Source organism: Passer domesticus, chromosome 8 (genome assembly GCF_036417665.1).
Source record: "Passer domesticus isolate bPasDom1 chromosome 8, bPasDom1.hap1, whole genome shotgun sequence".
Lineage (NCBI taxonomy): Eukaryota > Metazoa > Chordata > Aves > Passeriformes > Passeridae > Passer > Passer domesticus.
The window spans coordinates 42,262,793-42,284,195 of record NC_087481.1 but is presented as its reverse complement, the minus strand read 5'-3'; the positions used below and the strand labels follow the sequence as shown (position 1 = coordinate 42,284,195).

The 21,403-nt window shown below is 43.5% G+C and overlaps 1 long non-coding RNA gene across 3 annotated transcripts in view; it reads right to left on the bottom strand.

Moving 5' to 3' along the window:
- The window catches only part of LOC135306594 (uncharacterized), a 34,948-nt gene that overhangs the window by 12,019 nt on the left and 1,526 nt on the right, over positions 1 to 21,403 (bottom strand). For 2 of the 3 annotated variants that reach the window (XR_010367390.1, XR_010367388.1), the window contains exon 5: positions 20,884 to 20,969. This is a non-coding gene — a long non-coding RNA (uncharacterized LOC135306594). Of the gene's footprint in view, positions 1 to 15,456; positions 16,375 to 16,512; positions 16,614 to 20,883; positions 20,970 to 21,403 lie in introns of those variants that run through there. The other variant, XR_010367391.1, reaches the window with a different exon arrangement.

Here is a 21,403-nt window from a genome sequence, read left to right as displayed (position 1 = left end):
TTTTTAAAGTCGATGGACAGTGCAGTTACCAGCTGACGGCGCGTTCCCTTTGGTATTGCTCCGTGTGTTGGATCCTCCTCATGTGGTCTGGAATCTCCTGGGATGGTGCGTGACTGGGTCTGGGTGGCCTTTGATTTGGTGTCCTTGCGTGGGGCCCCACCACGCTCCGATGGAAGTTTCCCGGACGCGGCTGATAGTACTGCTGATTTTGGGGCCTTTGGTGGAAATTGCGAGGGTGCCTGGGAGGTGACCTCTCTGGACAGTCCTTTATAAAATGTCCAAAATCTCCGCAGTGGTAGCAGCGGACCTGGTCTTTAGAAGCTATTACTGCATATGCACTAGAAACTCCTTCTGCAATACCCTTGGTTACTGCTTGGGCCACTGTGTCTTCAGTGGACAGGTGGCGTGTGCAGCTTTCCAGCATCTGCTCTATGGTAGGTTCTGTGTCTATGGGTAAGGCTCTCAGAATTGTTCTACATTTTTCATTCGCATTACTCATGGCAAGTTTACACAACAGTTCTTTTCTTGCCTCTGTGCTCTCTATCTGTTTTTCCAGAGCATCCTTAATTCTATCCACAAATTTGATAAAGCTTTCATCTATTCCTTGTTTGATAGTAGAAAAATGTTGGGTAGGGGTAGAATCATCTGGGGTGAGAAGTAAGGAGGTTTTTGCTGCTATAGCCACGTCTTGTAATGTTGCCCTAGGTAAAGTATCAGCTTGGTCAGAGGGTTTCTGCAAATCCCCTTCACCAGCCAGCTGTTCGAGTGTAAAATTTGGCTTATCAGCATCTGCAGCATAGTTATGTGATAATGTTTTTAATTGCTTTTTCCAATGCCTTTCCCAAAGCATGTACTCGGCGGGAGAAAGGAGGCACTGGGCAATATTTTTAATATCGTGGGGTACCAGAACATGTGCTGAGAACGTAGCTTCTAGGAAATTTCTAAAAATATGTGAACTTCTACCATGTTCTGTGGCTGTATTTCTTAATTGCACAAGTTCTTTATTTGTAATAGGTTCCCATGTCTTTCTATTAGTGGCACCTCCTTTTTTTCCCTTCTTATATTCTACTGGAAAGGCAGTAATTCTCTGAGCTAATTGCCAGTCCCCTGCCTGTGTGGCTTCCATTTTTATTTTTGCCCAAGGATCTACATATTCTATTTCCAAATCAGAATCGCTGTCACTGCTGTCATCAGATGACGAGAAGTGAGAGCTAGCAGGCCGTGCCTTATGTTTCTTATGGCTGGCTGGAGCTGCATTTGGCAGAGGTGCCTGTGGCTGGACCGGGTATAAGGCAGCACATGGCAGGACGTGGCTACACGTGGCACATGGCGGGGTGGCCGTGCAATGCGTGATACAGCATGCACAGGACTGGGGGGCGTGGGGAGGGGGGGCAGAACTGAGGGAAGTCTGGGGGGTCCCGACCGGGGGCTGCGGAGCGTGGGTATGGGGTTGCGCAGCGAGGGTATGGGGGCAGGGGGGGTGCGGGATGTAGGAGGCGGCGGGACTGAGGCAGGGTGCGGCGGGACTGAGGGAGGGTGCGGCGGGCACGATTCCGGCGGCAGGCAAAAGCGCGGTGGTGGGGGGGGGCGCGGGTACCCAGGGGGGCTGATCCCCTGCCGCAGCAGGGATGATGCCGGGGGCAGGGAAAGGCGCGATGGTAGCGGGGGGGGCGAGGGCGGGAGAGGGAGTGGGGGCGGGCGCGGCAGGGAGAGGAGGGACGGCAAGGGGGATGGGGGTGGCCCCAGTAGGGTCGGGGGGAGCAGGGGGAGGGGTGGGGTTTGGGTCAGTCCCGGCGGGAACTGGCGCAGATGCTCTCGGAGATAACGCAGAGCAAGGAGGCGCGCAGGATGTGGCTCCCGAGGGGAAGGCGGGGGGGAAGAGGGGGTGGGCAGGGGCCGTGGGCGCCCTGGGGTCGGGTGGTTGCGGCGCAGATGGCAGGACACTAGGACCCAGCGGAGTGCTGGAATCCAGGGTGGAGGGACTGTTATCTCCTCCATTAGCATTTGAAATAGGCGCTTCTGTTAAGTGAGATAAGAACTTTTCGTTTCGTTCGACAGAAGTTAGCCCTGAGGTTAGAATATTTTTGTTAGTTTTTTCTACAGCTTTAGTAATAGCGTGAAACATAGGTAAAAACTGGGTTACAGAAAAGTCTTGGTTAGTTTGAAACTTATATATCGTGGTCCCAATTGTATCCCAAAAGGAGTCTAAGGTAATAGTCTGTGTATTAGTATCTGGGAAGTGGCAGAGAATCCATTTTATAAAACGTTTCAGGTTAGTTTTTGAAAGGTTACCTTTAGAAAAAGAAAAGTTGTTAGAAGATAGGATTTCTAGGATTAGGGAATATAAATCTCTCTCGTTCTGGGATCGTTTACTAAGCTTTGATCCCATGTTTCAGTTCCCGCCAGCAGAAAAAAGAGAAAAAAAAGAAAAAACCCAAAAAAAAGGACCCAAGGAAAAATATTTTTTGCGCGCAAGAGAGGCTGTGTTAAACTTACACTTTTCAGCCTGTTGTGGGTCAAAGTTCTGCTGGGGGTCGTCTGCTCGTCAGCCTCCACGGACACTCGCGTGCCCAGGTATCGGGGTGCGGGTCGGCTGACCTCCTGTCCAGGAGAGTCCTTCTAAAACGGAGAGCTTCTCCTTCCAGGATCTCTGGCGAGCGGAGGCAGTGACAATTTCACGAAGAAATGCTGCTCCTCTGAAATGCCAGGTCCGGCATTCAGTTCCGCGGCCAGGCTATCACGGCGGTTCAGATGTTGGCCCAGGGGCCCCCCGCTGTTCGGGCGTCAGCTATGGCCCCCCAGGGCAGAAGCCCAGCGGGGAGGCCGGTTGTCCAGGATAGCTCAACGAGGGTCCAGGATCGCCCAGCGGGGGGTTCAGGCAGCTCAGGCGGCTATAGTGATTTGCAGCCAGCTCTTTAGTGATTTCAGCTCTTTTAGCTCGCCTGGGGCCGTCACCCTGGGTATCGCCGCAGCAGACGCAGAGAGAGAGAGCAGCGCTGTATGGGTTCCGCAGGGTTCTTTATTGGGGTCTCCGCGAAGGGTCCAGGGACAGCTCTCCTCTGCCGAACCGGGCAGAGCTAGGGGTTTTTATACCTTACAGGGGGATTGAAAACTGTCCAATAGTAAGGGTCAGGGGAAAAGTGGCCTATGGATCTACAGAGAGATAACAGGGTCCGAAAGGCGGAAGAGAGGGTCTTCTAAACCCTTAGTCATGCTGACTTTGGTATTTCCTAGCTCAGGCCTCTGTTCTCCAAGGCCTTGCAGGCCTTGTGCCTGCTACAAGTTATTAGCATAAAATAACCTGATGTTTATTGTCAGACCCTATAGGTTTTGACAAGTTCATTAGTTTTAGATGTGGATCTTAACTAACTTCCATTCTTTGGGTATTACAAGACTTTGGCCTCTTAAACATTTAATAAACATCATGAAACAGTAAAGAAGATAAAATTAAATGTTGTGGAATTAGCTCTGCATTTGAATTGCATTTTTATTGTATATTTTAGCAACCAAAAGGATAAGTTTGTAAAATGGTTCTTTCAAAACTGCTAAACAAGTAAGATGATTTGGGGACACATGGTGTAAGTAGGATGAAGTCTTATAAAGAAAAATCCTTCATGACATTGTAGCTGAATTAAGCCAAGGCATAATAATTTCCATTTGTCCAGACAAGCTACTGGCATGATTTCTGCAACAGAGCTGAAATGGTATCTGCAGATGGTGACTGGGGTGCAAAGTTAATGTCTTTATGCATGAAGCATCCTGGCATGTGCAGGTGATCTTCAAATGCCAAGGATTTCCTCTCTCTTTTGCATCACAAAACATCTGCAAGAGTCCTACAGCATTCAACAACACTGTTTATGATCAAGAGCCAGATTGTGATATTTGTGTTCACAGCTATTTAGCTTTTACCCTAGATTCCCTTCCCAAATTTTCCTTCATTTTATCCTGCTTCTGTTGGGCTTGTAACCATATAAATTAAGTGAACAATTGTATTTCTGTCAGGCTAGTCGCTGTGTTGGAACTGCCAGAATCTCACTGGGCTGGTAAATTTGGTAGCTGCTGCCAGACATAACAAGGACATCCACTGATGTCCAGGAAGCTATTTGGGAGGCAAGACTGCTCAGAGGGAATATGGGTATCTCACAGTTGATCTGCTTGCTAGGGATATGAAAAGAAGGGGAGTAAAACCAGGCAGAAATATTAAAAAGCCCTTTTGTGGGGTTTAATACTTGTTTTGGGATTGCAAAATACAGGAAAATATGGAACGCAAATATTTTAATCCAACAAAAACTAGAGCAATGAAAAAGGATCTGCACATAAAAGCTGAAGCACAATGATGAAAAAGTATATATTCCAGCAAAAACTCCATCACTATTTACTTCTCTCTATTAATACAATAATAGCTTAGTCAAAATTTGACCTAAAACTGAACTAGAAATGTGAATAGTCTGTTCTGCAACTGTTAAAAACAATTGAATCAGATGTTAAGTTCACCACCGGTTTTGTCAGCAAGTCCTTGCTGCTTTAAACTCCTATGTACAGGTTTTCTACTCTTTTGGAGTGGGGAATTAAAGAACTCATTAACTTGGCTTAGTTTGCCTGGGAATTATGCAATCTGGGCAATATGGAGAGCAGCATTTGAAAGACATTGTTTGCAAGGTTGTGCTGGGTGACAGCAGCACTTCCATCTGGCAAATGCCTGAAATGTGTGTTCGGTGTGGGAAAGACTGGAACAAAAGAGGAAAATAAGGTGAATTGGCCTAACCTGGCATGTGGCAGAGTTTTTGGGCAGGCTCAGAGTATATTGTACAACAACAGACAACACAGAAATAATTCTCATTTTGTCTGCAGTGCTTAGCAAACAAGTTTCACTAATTTTTCTTTAATCATATTTGTAACTAAAATATTTCTTGCTTTAGTGCAACTGGAATAAAGACTATTCTAAAAGCATGACCAACTGATAAGACATGAATAAAATTACTTCCATGTGTATGAGATTATTATAAATGGGACTTCTCTTTTCAACAAAGAACACTGTAAACAAATACACAATCCAGTATATTAACTGAGATTGGCTGGATTACAATTTGAAAATAAGATACACATGTTGGCAATTATCACACTTCACTATAGTTATGCCTTTGAAAGACATACATCATGCGTTTTTTCCTGTGGAAATTGTAGCTTTTTTAGCTTGCCTTACTAGAACATTTTGAGAAGTATCTTTTCAAAAGTATCTTTTCAAAAGTAATACCAGCCTGATTTCTGAATCCATGTTCAGACATGAGAGGGCAGATCCAGATTCCTCAGTTACATGGGCTGAGGTGGAAGTTAGGAAGGTCTTCCAGCCAGCTGGGATACACCACAGAGGGGGACTAGGTGTAAATGTTTCAGTGGCTGCTGTGTTTGCCTGTAGCCTGTGTCACTCAGGGTGTGACACCAAGAGAGGCATTGCCTGGTTCAGCTAGGAGGACTGTGTCAGTGCTCTGTTTTGTTGGGCTTATTTTATATTCACGATGGTTGTTCTCATGTCCTGGTTTGTAAAATGTGGCAGAACAGACCTTCTCTACTTCATATAGATGTTATTAGGGGAACTTAAGCTGTTGGACTCTTAGGTAGTAGTCTGGGGATTTTTTTTTCTTAAGCTTTGAAAGAAAAAAACTTCTAGCTTGATAAAAATAAAGATAGAAACCTTTTTGAATAACATCAGCCTGGCGTTCAAGGCACTTGTGGCATGTCCAGGCCAAGTTCTTGTTCCCTGTCAGGTGGAGCCCTTGTTTTGCCCTGGCTCTGCTGCCTGGCTGGTGCATTAAGCCCCAAGCACTGTGCTGCTGGCAATTCTGTACCAAGTCTCTCTCAGAGTGAGAGACTTCTCTGACACACTACAAAAGATGATTTAAGCCCCCCACATGTTTTGAGAGAACTCTGTGCTGGGATGCACTGGTTATAGTGGAGAGGGCAAGTCAGATCACATGGAAAGTGATACAGATCTTAACCAGAGCACCATACTCAGTCTAAATGTTGCACAGTTTGGACAGATGGCTGGCAAAACCTGCCAGGAGCATTTCAAAGATAATATTCATGTGCTGTCCCACTTCTCCATGTTAAGGAAATGCATGTTAGTCCTGGCAATAATCCAGTACTGGGCTGTGACATTAGAAGGACATACATAGCAAGTAGGAACATGTTTGCAGAGATTAGAGATGAATCTTCACTCTCACAAGAACTTTGTGCAACAGCTGTAGGGAAAAGAAGAGGAAACCTGGCCCAAAATCTTTGCTTCAAGCCCATTATAATTTCCAACACATCCAAGAAATGATGACAAAGTATTTTGCAGACATTATTGGACTCGGGTGCTGTTAGTCCCATCCTGGCATAGATAACACACAAACCTGAAAAAGACAGCCTAACCTCTCCTTCCTGTCATGCAGCCTAGAAAACCAGTGAAGTATTGCAATAGATATGAACAACAGCACAAAGCAATCTCCTTATCTAATTGACACTAGTGTTGGTAGCTCACAATAGTATGACTTAGAATGATATGAATTTAAAATGTCAAGTGTAGCAGATAAAGGAACACTGGCCTCAGCTCAGATTCTCAGACAGGAACTCCCTGGGTACAGAAGTGCCACAGTTCAAGCTTGATTTACTTCAGCCAAAACTTTGCACCTTTACAGTATGAAGGAGTCCCCCAGTAAAGGAGCTATGTCAGTCCTGTCCCTCCTTCCAGCACATCAGAGAAAAGATGGCCAGGTGATGGGTTCACTTCATGTACTGCACTTCAGGCTTCATTGAGGGTGTTGCAAGACCTCATTTTTCAAACAAAGCCTGGGATAAAATTACATCAGAATTCCATACAAATCTTGAGCAGGCCACTAACAGGGGAAACATTTTATCCCTATCTTATGTTACAGAAAACCTCAGATTATTTGTGGGTTTGGTGCTGATTCTAATGTCACTTTTAAAAACCATGAAAAAAGGAAGAGAGTTAAAATCAAGATCTTCATAAATCTTATTAGGAAAAATTCTGTTTAAATTACATGAAATGAAATTATGTTCTGAAAACTCTCCAAAGGGTCTTAAAAATACAGTAGGGGGAGAAAGATACCATTCAATTAGTTCTCTAGTCCTACCCACCCCAAAATGACCACAGTAAATAGCAAAATAATCAGTTAAGGAGGGATCAGAAGGTGTGGAGCAAAGGACTGAGCAAAGCTGGCATCCCCACCTCTCTCTGTGCTTCATTTCATTCTACAAGGCCAAATATTGTTTTCTTGAAATTAAAAAATGAAAGCGAGCCCTAACCTGTTTTGTTAGACAGCATTGATTTTTTATATGAGCTACCTGTTCAGAGAAGCAGAAAATTTCAGTTAAATCCTTTTAACAGGCTCTCTTTTTGTTTTTTTTGCTGTAAGGCCAAATAAATAGATGAGGCATTTATTTTTTTGGAAGAATAACAGCAGCATTTCTGCCCTGCTCCTGTGTTTGTGGCCACTAACTGGTGACAGCAATTAGAAATTACTGCCTTGTAAATTTTCTTCCATTATCAGCCTAGCTCCTGTGCTGGAGGCCGGCAGGGGTGAGCAGAGCCTGTCAGGGGGTTCCTGGTGTTGGCAGCCAGCAGTAGCACTATTGCTGCTGTGCCTTTATTCTGCCCTGGCGTGTGCTGGAGCAGAGATCCATCGGCCCTGCAGCCCCAAAGGGCTGACCTGGCTGTCTTTGCTGTCATGTTCCCATCTTTGCTGCATGCCAAGCTAAGCCACAAGCCAGCTCAGGGCTTTATCAGCCACCTGCAGAGGATTAGGTGGACAGCCCTGCACTGAGGTTTCCCGGCAAGCCCAGGCAGCGGCTCTGGCACGTGGGAGCTGAAGCGCGGTGTCCCACGGCCCCAGCAGGGACCAGGCTGCATTTGTACACCCAGGCTTTGCAGAGCAGCCATCTGTCCTGTGCAGCCACGGGGGGCTTGGAGGGGCTTTGGCAGCTGGATCCAGCCCCCACGTACTGTACAGCCTAGATGGGACCAGGCAGTAACCAAAGAGTTACAAGTCAGTGGTGGAGACCTGGGGAGCTGCTCCTGAGACAGACCCTCCACCACAGCAGTGCCCACGCCAAGAGCTGCAGCAATGGAAGGACAGAAGCATTTATCTCACAACCTAGAAGGTATTACGTCTGTGCTTCATACAGTAAGAAAGTTATTATCACCAGCAAATCTGTCTCTTTCTCTAAGACATAAAATCTGCAAAACTATGAAGCCAGGTGTCTGATAATGTGGAAATAACATCAGAGATGAACACCACCAAAATGGTTTTTAACTGCCATTCTGGAGGTGCTTCCAAATAAAGTGATTGTTTAGGGAATACAGCAAAGTTTTCAGATGACAATAAGGTTACCTATAAGAAAATTTAGAGTTTGGATGCTTAGTACAAAAATTAACAGAATCATAAATCTATCTTATGCTAGATGCTCTCTGTATTATTCAGGGACTCTTAGATTTTAATTTTTATATTTTCTATGCTTGACTTCCATTCTGGTAGGAATTAAGTATAGCAGTAGTCAGCTAGCAGCCCTTACTTTGAATAAACCAAATGGAAACAAGATTAGAGGCAAACCCATTTACAGCAAAGCCCACTAACCCAAACAAACCTCAAAACTTGTAACTTATAAAGCACTTTCTCTGATGCAGCTCATGCCCAGCTCTTTGGGAACCTCAAGGGAGTATATTAATTCCTCTGCGAGGCCAAAGAAGGCAAATATCAGATGGAAGACACTTTACAGTGGATCTGCTCTAAGTCATTCAAACTTCAGTAGCTGTTTGAGAGATCTTCTGGTTCTCTGACTATACTCTGTTCTTTACAGAGCAAACATGAGAATTCTCAAGTCAAAACATTTTTCTAGTCAACATCAAAAAGGATTTAAAAAAACCTCAAAGCCCTTTGTCCCCTATACAGTTAAGAGAAAGCTCACAACAAGTTACTGAAAACCAATGTGCTGCTTTAATACAGAATTTCCAAAAAAACAGGAGTGGGGAAGTAAGTATAATGAATAGCCAAGGAATGGTCTTAAGAAGGATGAAATATTAGAGAGTTTTGAAGCTTATCCAAAGCAGGTATCATTGTAAAAGCAGCTATAAAAAGCTTTTGTTGGTGTTATAAGTGTAACTAGAAGTAGAATTCTGTTACAGTAATAAAGCTGCTTCTGCAAATATTTTACAATGGAGAAATAAGTTTTGTGGCTAATAAAAACATAAATATTTAAAGAAATAGTCATCATTACATTTCACTTCTGATTTCCTTTTTTTTCATATCCCCTGCATGCTTCTTCCTCACCAAAAACTATAATCCTTGAAAAAGGGGCAGTCATGCTCTGCACAAGTGTAACAGTCTAAATATGTCGCTTTTTTCCTGCAGATTGAGACCTGAGAATTTAATGATTTACAGAACACTTCTGCTTGAGGCCTTCTTTCAAGTTTTATTAATTAAGAGTACGTGTCTTTGATAAAAAGTAGAATCTCTGAGAGGCCAGAGGCATTGCATTATCAGGTATATTTAACACACAGCAATGTGATGGATGCAGTTCAGGGTTCTACGCCGCTCATGTCTTTGCTGGCATAAATTTAGAAAGTGTTAAAAGGTCTAGTGCCTATAAAAGTTAAGCATGTTACAGCAAGCCAAGAAAAGGGAGATGATGCATTCTCTCAGGAATCTCTCTAAGGAAGTTATGGGTGTAGCTGCTGCGCTCTTTGGCTTTGGGGAAAGTCTAGAGCAGGAAGTGTTGTGGGATGGCCCTGGCAAAACTTACAGAAACAACAGCTCTAAAGTAACTGGGAAATTCAGATAAGAGAACTGATATAAATCCTTAGGACAAATGAATCTCCTATTGGACTGAGAGTCTAGAAGAATAATATCTTCCTCCTGCAATTCTGAGTTTATTGCAGAAAAATGAATGAAATGCTGTAGCAATAACACATTCCCCCAGAGTGGTCACTGGGACTTCTCACTTGGAGAAGAAATGAGAGGAATTTTCTTTTTTTATTCTGCTATTTCGTTAGTTATGTCTGTAACAGGAATTTAGACAACAGAAAAAGATTCCAAACCACTTGGGGAACTTGCCAACATTTTGTGATTCATACAAAATAAGTGGGACTCAATGCAGTGGGACTCCAAATCTTGTCCTCTTCACCACTGACCTCAGAGCTGTTCCTAAGGTAGTGCTGTAGAAGCCTACACTTACTACAGGAAAAAGTCATTACTGAAAAATGGGGTCTCAGAAAATGTTTGAAGAAGTCATGAGACTGACTTCTTTTCCTAAAAGCAGAAGTTACCCTCATTAAGTCTATTCTGGAACAATATTGTCAGTTGTTTTCTGAGTATTCAGAAAGTCCTGTTTTGTTTTCAAAATTAGAGCAGAGAACAAACAAGAGTAAATTGTCAGCTTCAACAAAACCACCTATTTGAAGTTGGAGGCAAATATCAGGATACCTTGTTGCCTGAGCATTTTGGGCCAGAATACATCAAATGGTGGAAATCAGAGTCAAGTTCAGCAATGCTGTCTTGCCCATTCCCAGTAACAAACTGACTCCTTGCTGAGCTGTCCCATTGCCAGGTTGCAGCATTTTCACACAAAGTCCTGTAGAAGTGCCCAGCTGCCCTGCAGAAACATGGTTTTTTTTTTTTTTTAATTTTGTACCTTCAGTGTCTGCAAATGGAGACCAATGCCTTCACTTACATAATGCACAGGCTCTGCTCAGTGTTGAAAAAACCATGTTTAGCATGCTGTGATTCTTTAGGGAAATGGGTGAATAGAATTAACCTCCTTGAAACTCTTTTTCTGCTGCAGCAGCTTTTTAAAGTAAAGAATTTATTGGTGTAAAAAACCAGTCAGTTCTTAATTGCCAAATAATGCCAAATGCCAGTGCCCATGTTTTATATATCTGTGTTTACTTCACAGCACCATTCAAGCCCTGGTCCAAGTAATCTGAATAATGATTGCTTGTTAATACTAAAGTAGTTCCTCAGGAAGTTCCCACATGAAAAAACACTGCTGACAGATTGAGAAGGGAAGAGGTTCAGGTAGAAATTCTCCTGCACTAGCACTACAGGGTTTGCTGCTAACCTAAACATGTGAGAAATATAGCTTTCACCCACAGACAGCGACGAATACAGTCTGTGCCTTCCCAAGATAGAACGCAGATTTAGGCTCAAAGAAATGCCAACATACAGCTTAAAGAAAAGGGCTCCAGTTTATGTTAAAACAGGATAACCAGCCTGGCATGAAAAATGTGAGAGTCAGATTGGTATCCACCCATTCATCAGGCTCTGAGCAAGGCAGGGAGGCGCAGGCTCAGAAGGAAAGTGCCTCATCCTAATAAGGCAGAGCTGTCTGGCAGGGACATAGTCTGGATGCCTTCTGCATGAACTAGTGCAAGCCACGGAGGAGCCACTTCTGCGTGGCTCGGGGGCCGTGTCATCTTTCCATCAATAACCAAGGGCAATCACCTCTGCAGGATTGCTTGTGCTGAGCTGCACACAAATGCTGGGCTCGCTTGTGTGCTGCAGGAAAATCTCATGTTACAAGAAAAGCCACTTACCAATGTCCCAGGTTACCCTCTGCACCTCCTCCAACATGAAAGCCCAGGGAAAAGACAGCAGTCATCATGACTGACTAGCAAGCATCTTTTTTTTTCTGCCCAGGGGATATAAAATTATAGCAAGTATTTTATTTATTTTTTGACTCTGTAGTAAAATGATACTGCTTCTTCGCTTGACTTGTCAAGAACTTCCTTTGTTTAGATTTCATTTGATATGACCGAATCCTCTAGAAAGAATGGATTTAAAAGGGAAGGCAACAGCTCAGAAGATGGGCATCTATGCAAACAGCCATGTTTCTGCCTGCTGCTGAGTGGAGGTGGCAAGGTGTTTGCTGAGGTAGGAGCTCCTGCTCACTTATTTTGAAGAAATGTCTTTTTTTCTTGATGTATTTATAACATTCATATTCACTAATGCATTCCAGGGAGAGGCAGATCTCCCTACTGATGTCTAGAGAATCAGCTGAAAACAGGCCAATAACAATTTTTGGACTTTAAAGCAAGCTCTGTGGCTGTGCAGGAAGAAGGAGATTTAGCATTATAAGCACAAATAAGAAACAAGTCATTTACAAAGAAGAGAGTAAGTATATCGTGTTGAAAATTATTAATGTAGTTGCTGTTCTTATGCTTCATAGCCAAAAAATGATCCTCCAGCAAGATTTCCATCTGAATTTTTAGGGTATTTTCTTGACTAAGTGCTGAAAGGTGTGCCTTTTGGGCCAAAATCTCCTTTTGGTCTCTTGGTATTGTGGACCTTTGTCATTCAGTCATAAATATCTAACACATTAAAATGAAAATCAACACTCTTCTGCCACTATTACATCTTACTCTTTTCAATAATTTTAAATATTGACCCAAAATATGGTGGCATGTTGACATTTCATACTTTTGGAAAGCAGGAAAATTAAAGCAAGTGGTGACCTTTTCTTACCATCTACACTAATCAAGTATGGCTCTACTGGCCTCTTAATCCCCCTCCATGCCCTCCTTCCAGGATTTGTACTACAGTGGGGTATTAGTGGCTAAAAAGAGAGCGAGAAATTGTGCTGAGGGACAGGGAATGTGCTGAGGTGCTCTTGGGTGAATAAACAGTGCAATTGAAAAGATCTTTTTTAAACACAAACATTTGAGCAGAACAAAGTATGAACTTATTCAACTCTCAATTTATGAGATAGTTTAGGTTTGTTTAATCATCATTGCGGCTCTCTAAATTTCAACTACAATTAACTTCCAGTTTGGAGGAGGTGCTTTCCTTTCTCATCAATTACTCAGGAAATGAAGGTAACCCTAACATTCCCATACAGAGAGGAGCTTCCACCACAAACCTCCCAGTCACTCTAAGCAGCTCCTTTAATAGTCAGCTTCTGCAAAAGCATAAGGTACTCAAGAGGTGCATCAGACCAAGCATAAATACACTTCTATAATTTTCTGCTAATAATGCAGAAAAGAAGTTTAAATTTAAAAGGTACTCCCAAAAGCCCTTCTAACTTGTGTACATACTCATCACTAATGCAAACAGGGACAGACTCCTGTGACACACCATCTCCTACAGACACATCTGCTCTCTGCCATGGCAGACCCCACCTGTGGCAGGAGACAAACTGGGGCTGACTGAGATCCACAATCCACTTACAAGGTTCCTATTTCACTTGCAATTCTTTAATAGTTTCTAGACATATGGTTTCAACAGTGTGCAACTTCCCTGCACGAGCTGTGGCTTCCACTTCAAATTGCCACATTTGTCTAAGGGGACAGAACAAGTAACTTGAATTCACAGACCTTGGACCAGTCCATTCTGTTGGGGCAGCAGAGAAAGGGATTGAAGTACACCCAGCAAAGAGACCAGAAGTGTGAGCAAGTGTGAGGCAGTGCCACAAAAACATTATCAGGCTGCCCTGCCCAAGCCATTGTAGGTGTAGTCAGTACAGAAACCCATCTGAAATTCTCCAGAGAACACTTTCCACATGACTGACATCTTCTACAGCTCAAAATCAAAAAAATGTTAATTATCTCACCTCTCTGTCCCGAGCAGGCAGGATGAGAACACATACTGACACATCAACTTTGCGCAGGAGAGAGAAATTGTAGTTTATGACCTACATTTTTCTCCTTTAGATAGAGGATTTCTTCCCTCTGCACCAGAATCTGCCAGCACACCCCAAACATGACGTATTTAAGTGTAGTTACTCAGCACTATGCACCCAAGCACCTACAGCTGTTCATTAGTGAGCCAAATTGAGAGACTCATTCTGCTCACGCTGAAGAAATGCTCCAACATCATTCCACTGTGTGTTCTTGTTCTGCATCTACAGAAAGCCTGGTGGCTCAGAAGTGCCCACACTTGAGCAAAAGAAAATGGAAGACCCTCCAAAATGTAAGCATAAAAGAAAAGAAGTCTCTGCCAGGGAGGGAGATCACTCATCTCCCTCATCAGTTGTAATGCAGGTTTGCTAGCCTGAACTCCTTCATTCTGATTGAGAAAATAGATCCTTCATTTTACTACTTCCTTTGCTCTTCAGTTTCTGTTTGCTCTCTCCGTGTCACTATAATGAAAAAACAGCCAGCCCAGTCCCAAGCAACCATTCTGGGTATGTATTTCAACATTGCTGTGGTTAATAAGCTTGTCAGATAGCAATCCAGGAGCAGCAGATATATGGGTTCCTCAGGCATGTTGCATATTTTGTCTTTGCCATATCACTAATTATAACCACGGTTGTGATTAGAATGCTGAGATTCATGATTTTACATGTCACTCTTTCCTTGCCTATCCTAACCTTCATTTCAGCCTCCTCTCCCTGGCTCCAACAGCAGAGACATCAGTGACAGGGAATGCCTGCCAGTGCTGATCCCTTTTCCTGTAACATGTCCTGGCTGAGCATGTCCAGGCTAAAACATCACTGCAGCCAAATTTGCACATACCCAAAAGCAGTATTACTTTGTAACACCAAATACTAGTATGAACAGGACTCCTCACAAGCTTCTTGAGCAGGCAACCTTTACATTAGATGGAGGAACTGGAAGCAGGCTTTAGACTATCTTTTCCATGTACTGGAGGACACTTCTTATGTTTAGTTGCACTAGAAGAACCTAATGCCTTTAAATTCCTATCCATTCAGACCAAGAGATCTGTGATAATTAAAAATAAAAAAAAAAGAAGAAAAAGAGAAGGAGACAAAAAAGGCATAAAAGGCCACCAAAAAAGATTGTGCAGGACTCAAATATCCCATCCCAGACTCTCTTTGTCTGATTGCCTCCTAGCACTAGAGAAAACCCAGTTTTACAGATACCTACTTTTTCTACTTCCCCATCCAGGTGCCCTGAGCTGCACCACTTTATACACCCAGAACTGCCTCAGCTGAGGGTTAGCAGAGATGCTCAGCTTTAACCCACTCCACACCCAGAAGCAGGGCTTTAGCTCAGCCCGGGGGCAGCAAACACAGCCATCAGGCAGTGGCCCAAGTCTCAGAGATGTCCTCCTGTCTTCCTGCAGAACAGAGAATGAGGTGGGGTGCTCTCAATTACTTAATCTGATGCTTGGCTGCTTCTGCCTGTGGGCAAGCAAGCTGTGGTTCTGAGCAGGATGCCTCTGTCACTGGGTGACACCTTCATCCCCCGTGAGGCAATGCTCCTCATCTCACCAGCTGGAGCCATGGTGCTGCTCAGGGAAGCATCACCATGCTCAGAGTGCTCCAGGGCCAGCAGGGGATTCTGGTTCCTCTCCCTGCTGCCAGAAGTGCTGGCATACATTGCTGTTCAAGTGCCAAACTCATCTTGGGGGGCAGGAACCACGAATCAGAACCCCGCTCTTCCTCATGAGTGCACTAAGCGGTAGCCCACAGCCCTGCAGCCTTTTTGTTTCTTTGCATCCATGCTTCCTCTCAATTTAATTAATTTGGATTTGGAAGAACGCATTCAAAAGGAGTGAAAGGTGTTCTTACAGGATAAGTGGTTGCCTTGGAAATAGGACATGTGGATTTCAATTCTCTCTAGTAGAGAAGAGAACCAAATGTAAAGCCCCTGTTTATCTGCAGGGGCAGTAACCACCCCCTGCCATGGGAAAGGTGCACATCTGAGACACAGCGAGCTGCAGAGCACTCCCTGAAGAAATGGACCATGGAAGTGTCCTCAGGACAGAGCCAGGACCAGGCTCCTGAAGGAATGCTTGTCCCTGAAGCTGTAGTTGGACATTTTGCTCATGCAATCATCCAAGCAACTTCTTGCTGAGCATATAGACTTTGCATGATTCTTTCCTCAGGCTTTCTGACTGCTAATATAATATGTCAGGGAGGAAAGAAAAAACCCAGTGATTTTGCCTAAAAGTTGGGTGGCAATAATGAGGCTTTCTGGATCGAACCAGTAGGAATAAGTACAAGCTAAATGGGTTTATACCTGATTTAGTTGTGGTTGTTTTTTTTTTTTCCTGAAAAGTGGTTTCCTCCATAGCTTCTTTTCAAGCAATGCTAACATTAGGTCTGGGTTACTTTCAGCTAGTCAAAGCGCAAAAATGTTGTCTCAGGGCATGATCTCTCTGAAAATATGCCAAGAGATTCACAAGCTGGACACAGATCACTTGCTGAGTGTTTCAGGCTACTGTGAAGGTGTCAAATGAAGATCACTTCAGGCATCCACAGCAAAGGCCCAGGGGCCAGAGAGACTGTGACCCTGCCCAACCTTTAAGCCACACCGTCTTGTGTGCCGAGGATCAAAGGCAACAGAAATAACAACGATCATGTTACATCGTGCTGTTCCCATAAACAAATGCGTGTCTTTTCACTTCAGCTTTTCCTGTGCTTTAAGAAAAGAGCAGTTTTAAAAACAAACCCCAAAAGGCTATGAAATTAAACTGTATATGTCCAAAAGCCAAGACTGTTAGGTTTTGCTACTTTCAGTTAGTTTACACTAAGAGGATTTTTGGGAGTTCAACATACCACGGCTGTCCTGTAATAATATTTCACAGTGTAGTAAGAGATGTTGTCTTATTTGTCTTCTTGGCCCAGAGTGAATAATTCAGCACTGCATGTTTCATAGTCTGAGTCATAAATGTTGAAATTGATTACACAGAGGCATTGGAGTCTCTCATTTTGCTTGCTTAAAGAACCACTGAAATTCACTGAGACATTTACAATCCCCATGAAACTCAGGCTTCTAACTTGAGGCTTTTTGTTTCTCCCCACCACTGTCAGGATGGTGTCAGCAGCTTCAAGGGCACAGTATATGTTCAGAAATCACAAGAACATTTAAACCCTCCAAAATTCTGAGAAGTCAATGTATGAGGAACGTTTCTTAATCTGGTGTGCTTCTAGCAGTGAACAGGTATTACCTGTACAGAGGTATATCCTAATTCTCAGTACTGTGTAACCTCAGGGGCAGTCCCTGTTCTTCTGCCTACAAAGCATTTTACTATTTAACAAAGTTTCTGTTTACTGAAATTACCTTTCAACTCTCTAACACCCCTTTTGATAGCAGAAGAATGAAGCTGGATCCTCCCAATGCCTTCTGTATCAGGACAAACAAACCCACCCTCCTTTGCCTCTCCTCCCCTGTCATATGCTCCTCCTCAGACCCCCATTTTAATGGCTTGCCATTGAATTAATATAGTTTTCAATAACAACACTTGATTAAGAAGAAATATATATTAATAGTCATCCTACTGGAAGTAAGCCCAAATACACCAGAATGCAGATGAAAGACATTTAAGCCTTGTGTTTGTTCAAAAAAGATGGGATTTTGCTTCTAGCCTATGGCATCAGTCGTAGTCCACTCTACAAGGGTCATTTGTTGGAGACCAGATAGAGCTGAGTAAATCTACTATAGAAAATGCAGCTAGAAAATGTTTATGTTGTACTTCAAACAGGTATAACTGACCCCATCCTTTACACCAAATCCAGCACAAAGCAGAGCAGTGTTTGCCATTCTGGTATAGAGACCAGAAGTGGCACTTGTAGGGCTTCCTGAGACACTCCCAGTGGAAGAGATTCCTAACATATAACTAGTCCAGGGGAAAGGGTGCAGCTCAAGGTAGCGTGGCTGACATGAAAAGGGGCACTAACCACACTTCTTTCAATTCTGAATGTACTGCCTCTGCGAAAAAAGTCAGTGGAAGACTAGGACCTGTTGCCCCTTTAAACAATTGAGTTACACTGCATTCAGTAGAGCAGATCTTCATCTGCCTGTAAATACTATGAAAACTTTTATTGCAATGCTTAATTATTTCCTCTTCTGCAAGCTGATGGAGGCTCTGGGGCAGATGAAGGGAGCTGATGGAGCAGCCTCAGCAGCATTTCATTCATTAGACCTCCTGTATGACCTGGACTGGACAGGATTTTCTGCATAGAATGTTCCTCTTCCCCAGCCTCACAGAGAAAATTAGAGTACATCCAATTAAGATATAGAGGACACTTCAGTTAGAGGGAAATAACCTAATTCATATTTCTCTGGGACATGAGAGTGATACATCCATCTTTATTAAAGCAAACAGAGTAAGGATAAAACCACTCCGCAATCCAGGGCAGGAAAACAACCCTCACTATAAACAGAGGGTTTAAATATTATTCTTGGAAGGACTAACTTTTAAAGAACTGCTGAAGCGTTCATTGGCCAGAGTTGATGCCTTCTAACTTTTAGGAAGTTGTATTTTTTAAAATGTTTTTCTTTGTGATAACCTTAGGAAAGGCCATCACACTCCTCATTCTGTGCTTGTTTCACACCTTGTACTCCTCCCTTTGCTGGTTGCATTTACAGCACTGTATTTCAATACTGCTCGGAACAACAGATTCCCCAATAAGAACATTTGGAATCAGAATAGTGTAATTGTTAAGGTTGGAAAAGACCTTTAAGATCATCAAATCCAGCAGTTACCCTAACACTGCCAAATCTACCACTAAACTGTCCCCAAGTGCCACATCCACACTTCTCAAATACCTCCAGGGACAGTGACTCAAATGCTTCCCTGGTCAGTCTGTTGCAATGCTTGCCAACACTTTCCATGGAGAAATGTTTCCCAATATCCAATCTGAACATCCTCTGGTGTAACTTGAATCCTATCACTAGCTGCCTGGGAGAAGAGGCTGATCCACACATTGCCATAATCTTTCAAGCAGTTGTAGAGAGCAGTAAGGTTTCCCTTGAGCCTCCTTTTCTCCAGGCTAAACACACCCAGCTCTCTCAGCTGCTCCAGACCCTTCACCACCTTTGCTGCACTTCTTTAGACACTCTCCAGCACCTCAAAGCCTTTCTTGCACTGAGGGGCCCAAAACTGAATACAGGATTCGAGGTGCAGACGCACCAGTGCCGAGTACAGGAACTTATCTTTCAGTCTCTGAAAAATCATACAGCAAAGCCACTCCAGAGAGAATTTTCAGGTGGGCTAGGAAACACTTGTTGTCACTGACTGGACTTGTGAATTTCATGGAAAGAGCAGAGGCACGAGGCAGTGCCCAGGAGGAGGGAAGGGAAGGGCAGGTGCTGCCCAGGCACGCCGTCCCTGCCGGTGCATCTGCTCTGACAGCCCCAGCACCCACAGCGCTGGCCTTCCTTGGGCAGGCTTTATTACCTGTGTTAGAGCACTGGTGGGCAGGGATTTGTAGTGAGAACAAGTTCCACTGCTGTAAACCTTTTATACCTTCCAGCCCAGGCCCCCCAAGCGTTTCCCAGCTGCCGGGGAGTGTCAGTCTGGGCACGGTGGCTCCCACAGTTTCTGCTCAGCCCCAGCGTTCCCCTGCACAATCTCTGGGGCTGAGCTGCTTTGGGCTTAGCTCTGGCAGGGAGCATTTCAGTTGCATCAGTGCAGAGTTATTCTGTTCCACAGGCAGCCTCCCAGGCTAATGTGTGAGTTTTAAAAGCTTACTTAGTAAATATCAGATTTCATACTGTTTAATCTACCACTTCCCAGCCCAGTATCAAGGCTATGGACAAAAGCAATAATTTAACATCACATAAATTTGCTGCTGGTCTCCTTTCCCCTTCCCCAAGATTTCCAAATAACAAGCATTACCATTTCCCTAGCAGGCACTCCAAGCCCACAGCATCATAAAAGCCAAGTGAGGCCACGGCATCTCTTCAGGAGCTCGAGAGGAAATGAGACCCAAGACACCCACGAACTGGTAGAAAGTAGAAACTATTTCAGTCTGCTCCTGGGTTTAAAGAGTAAGGTGCCAGGACAAAAGACTGTGGAAAATGTTCTCTTATAAAGACTCACAGTAAATGAGAGAGGTCAGCAGTGACAAAGCTGCTAAAGAGACAGTAACTGCAGCTAGTTAGATGGGCTGCTACCTGGGTCTCTGAAACCTCAGGATTTGCCTGGGAGGTATTTTAAGTTTTCAGGGTCTTCCATAGTATGCTGAAGTAGTTCATACAACAAAAAGATGTTTCTTTTCCCTTTCTTGATTGTTAATGTCTTGAATACATCATTGTGTCCTCTTTCAGTTTTTTTTTTTTTTTAGAAAAAGCAGGTGAAGGTAGGTAAATGATAGAGCTGCAAAACCCTGCAAACGCAGCATTAACGTGAACTAACATATTTTGCAGATGGGCAGTTATTTCTGTGCAAATTTTCTAATTTAAAAAGTTTTAGCATTTGGAATGGCCAGTTCCAACATTTTATTAATGTATTTTTCTTAGTTAATAATTTTTTAAAAAATCCTATTAGGGTAATTTTATCTTGTCATCTCCAAGTCAGCATCTATCTTCCTTTCTTAGCACATTTCTGTTCTTTCCTTGCTGGAGATAAGCTGGTGATTTTGCATGCTATTTTCTCACTGACTCATTTTCCAAATATGGCCATTTAACAAATATTATTTCTGCAGGCAGCCATCCCCTTCAGAGCCTTCATAAAGGAAATTACTCAATCAATAAAGTTAATTTTCCCTCCCCCCTGAAGCAGCCACCCACCTCAGCAGATGTTAAGAAACAGACTAAAACAAAACTGGAAACCTACTCAGATCCAAACATCTCTTTCCAATGTCCTCCTGCAGCTAAGGTTGAAATGAATACTTTGTCTATACTAGGAAGCACTGCAAAGAGCAAGAACCTGTTCTGCTTCTTTAATTAGCTGGCTGAAAGATTAATAAAGAGCAGTGATGAGCTCTGGTCCATTCTCGCTATGCTTAGACCCAACCCACTTCTATGATAAATACTGTTTTCATGTTGAAACAAATGCAAAGTTGACATTACATCCAGCTAATGATAAAGCCCAATGATGTGCACAGATCACCACCCTGCTAAAACTGCCCCAGTGGGACAGAAGGAGCCAGTCCCATCCCTTTCATCCCAGGAGGAGATCTGCACTGGAAACAGAGACTCACCTGGAGAGCTTGAGGTGACCCTGCAGCATGTGGATATTCCTGGGGAGACCCTCAAAACCACTTGAGTAGGGTCTGTTTTTGCAAACCTGTGGGAAGTAATAACAGCATTGATCACAGGAATGAAATACACAACAGCACCCGTTTGCTTCTCTTCTGTTTTGAATAAGAAAAATGAAATTCAGCATTGTATATACTAAAAAGGGTACCTTGGGATCTAATCTACTCTGCTTTACATGAACTTGGTGTTCACAGAGAAAGTCCAGACTTCAATTGAGAAAGTTCAGAATTAGGTTCTTGCACACAAGGATGTGCAATCTCCCTGATATGAACATGTTGGCAAGGCAGTACAGAAGTGGGGCCCAGTTTCAATTTCTGTGTGAATCACACTTAGGTGGAAGGGGAACAGATTTAGTGAGTGCATTAGCTGGTCTTAGATAAAGTTTGGGAGAAAATAGAAAAATTAAGTCTTCAATTTAAGGTTTAAGAAAAAAACCAAAAAATACAGGTGTTCTCAGGAATA